The sequence below is a fragment of the Mustela lutreola genome, chromosome 2 (genome assembly GCF_030435805.1).
Source record: "Mustela lutreola isolate mMusLut2 chromosome 2, mMusLut2.pri, whole genome shotgun sequence".
NCBI lineage: Eukaryota > Metazoa > Chordata > Mammalia > Carnivora > Mustelidae > Mustela > Mustela lutreola.
The window spans coordinates 132908271-132911182 of NC_081291.1; the positions used below are offsets into that span (position 1 = coordinate 132908271).

Genomic DNA, 2912 nt, shown 5'->3' on the forward strand with positions numbered 1-2912 from the left:
AATATTATGAAGTTATTTGCCCATTTCACTCTAAGTCTCTCATGAGTGTACAGTGGAGCTTCCCAAGGCTGTAACATGTGTGACATTGCAACAGACCGAATGCAGAGACAGATAGAAGATTCTTTCTGTCTTCTATTAATCAAGGCATAAAAGAAATATGAAAAATATAAAGAGATACTACTCTTGTCTACAATTTTTTTCAAATTGGAAAACAGTTTTTAAAATAAAAATGCATTATTTGTGTGAACGTGTAATAATTGTACTATTGCCACTTGCAAATGAATTGATATAAATATTTTTAATTGCTCAGTTTTATTTCCTAACATGGCAAATATCTAGCTCTTTGGCATGCTTAAATGATTAAGTGTAGAAAGATTGTTTCAAACCAAAATGTTTGACAACTCCTAGCATATATTCATATAGGCTATAATGGCATAAGACAGTTAAACATTATCAAAACAAAACAAAACCCTAAATGACAAATGGGAGGGGGATGTGGCAGCATGAGTCTGGGAAAGCAGGAAGATATGACACTGTGAAATAGACACATCACAGTCAGAGATGAACGTGCTCAATGTGGAGAACTATTGCAAGTACAATGCACCTCCCCAATATCTTTATCACACCAGGAAAGGAAACAGGATAGCTACAAAATCCTTTACATGACAGCGGGACAGATGGACTATAGAGCAGAATATAGCCATAGAATATAGTCACAGAGAATCAATGCAAATTAAAAAAAATACATATGTGTGTGGATAATATCTCTGTGTGTTGGGGGGTATGTGGGTATGTGTGTGTGGGGGGGTATATATCCCCCTCCTAAGAGAATAGAAAATAGAAAATGGTTTTGAAGAAAACAAGCATTCATAGAAAAGCAGAACTCATTTCTATTTTCCCAGTGTTTACAGAGATCTTTGCAGGGTAAATGAGAAATTCAAATAATGTTTAGTCAAGGCTCTTTGGCTGTAGAAACCCACCATGCTGAAACAGGAAAGAGGATTTATTTGAGGATGCAGGGATATTTTGGTTAGCAAGGGAAAAACTGCAACCAATTTTTAGGAAAGGCCAGAATCTAGAAGTGACCAACATCAAGACTTCAGGATATTATTAAATTATTTTCCTTCCTATATAGAAACACTATAGTTTCTCATCTTTACTTCTTTCTGGCAGCCTGATATTAAACTGATAAGAACAGATACTACACTTGATCTTAGCCAAAAGGCCGAGAAGCGATTCTGGCAGCCTGATAAATTCATTTGTTCCCATAGGTTGGTGGTTTTGCTGCTTCATACATGTGCTTAACTAGGATTCACATATTTTCCCATGTTTACAAGCCAAGCCACCTTCATTTTACCCCAATTCCAAATGCTTAGAATAATCTGATGGTCCTAATTATGTTAGCTCTCAGAGAAGTGCCTTGTGAACTGGAAAAACACTGCTTTTCAAACTGGAATTGAGATATGTAAATATATTCTAACAATCTTCTATTAATCTCTAAGTCACTTTAGTGACCTACCCTATGTCCCAGCCAATCACTTGGGTAATCACAGTGCCTCGTGATTTCAGTACATAATCAGCACAGTTTTAGTAATTGGTGAAAAACTCTTTTTTATGTATCATTGTAGGTAACTGCTTTGGTAAGAATTTCCTGGAGAGTTCTCCTTATGAAACTTGAGGCTCCCTAAGCAACATCTATGCTGTAATAAAATTTCTTTCTTGGGGTATAAGACTCTAACCTAAATTACTCAAAATCTATATACATGTGGGTATAACCATAGAAAATAAATATGGATGTACGTAAGTCTGCAATGGAAGCATAGAGTTGACTTTTAGCACCACGATCAATTTTTAGAATAGCATTTTGTCCAGAATGCTCTTTGTCAGAATGCCCCATCACTGTTGGTAATGTTAGAATGACACTCAATCACATGCATAAAGTGGAAGGCCTAAATGTCACCCCTCCCCTACAGCCTGAATCAGTGGGACATGCACCATCTGGTCTACAGGCAGTGATGGACCTCTCCTGGACCAGCCAAAAAACACCAGAACTGTTTTCTTAATACTGTGACCCACTCCCTTTGAATCTTACCTAGAGAATGCTGAGAAAATATAACACCCAACCATTTGGCCACATGCCCTAAGTTTTATTCCTCTAGTTAATGATAGACATTGGAGCTTGAATTCAAGCTTGACTATGTCTTTTTTTTTTTTTTTTAAGATTTTATTTATTTATTTATTTATTTGACAGAGACACAGCAAGAGAGGAACACAAGAACACAAGCAGGGGAAGTGGGAGAAGGAGAAACAGGATTCCCACCAAGTAGGGAGTCCTGTGCCAGGCCTAATCCCAGGACATTGGGATCATGACCTGAGCCAAAGGCAGTCACTTAACGATTGAGCCACCCAGGCCCTTTGACTGTGTCTTAGGAGTACTGTCTTACATGTGTCTCTATGTAAGTACCCATTTAATTAAAGGGGAAAAATAATTTCTGTATGTCCACTCTTGAGACTAGAAAGATCTTAATTAGGCTAATTTAGTAACTAGGGCAATGTGACATGTGCTGCAGTTATAGTTCTTTTTATAAACAATTCATTTGAAATCCCCATTCTCAGTGCTTATCATAGTTATACCCAGAATTCATTTCTTCTAGGCGTTTGCGGATCCTAGGGACGAGATTTTATGTTATCAAACTCCTTGCCATCATCTAACATAACTAATAACTGATGTACTCAAAAGTATACTTTCTCAAATGTTGTAATTGGGTGGTGGTATTAAGAAACAGGACCAAAACCCAACTCCAACATCTTCTGGCTGCCTGGTGATGCTCTAGATTCAATATCACCCTTAAAATAAGATAGGAGGGTTTGGGTCCCTTGTTATAAACATCCTCTGATTATGCTCTCTCTCC

The 2912-nt window shown here is 37.3% G+C and overlaps 1 pseudogene; it reads right to left on the minus strand.

The window, feature by feature from the left end:
- Positions 1–1019: 1019 nt before the first annotated feature.
- LOC131826065 (U2 spliceosomal RNA) lies at positions 1020–1237 on the minus strand (annotated as a pseudogene).
- Between the last annotated feature and the right edge of the window lie 1675 nt (positions 1238–2912).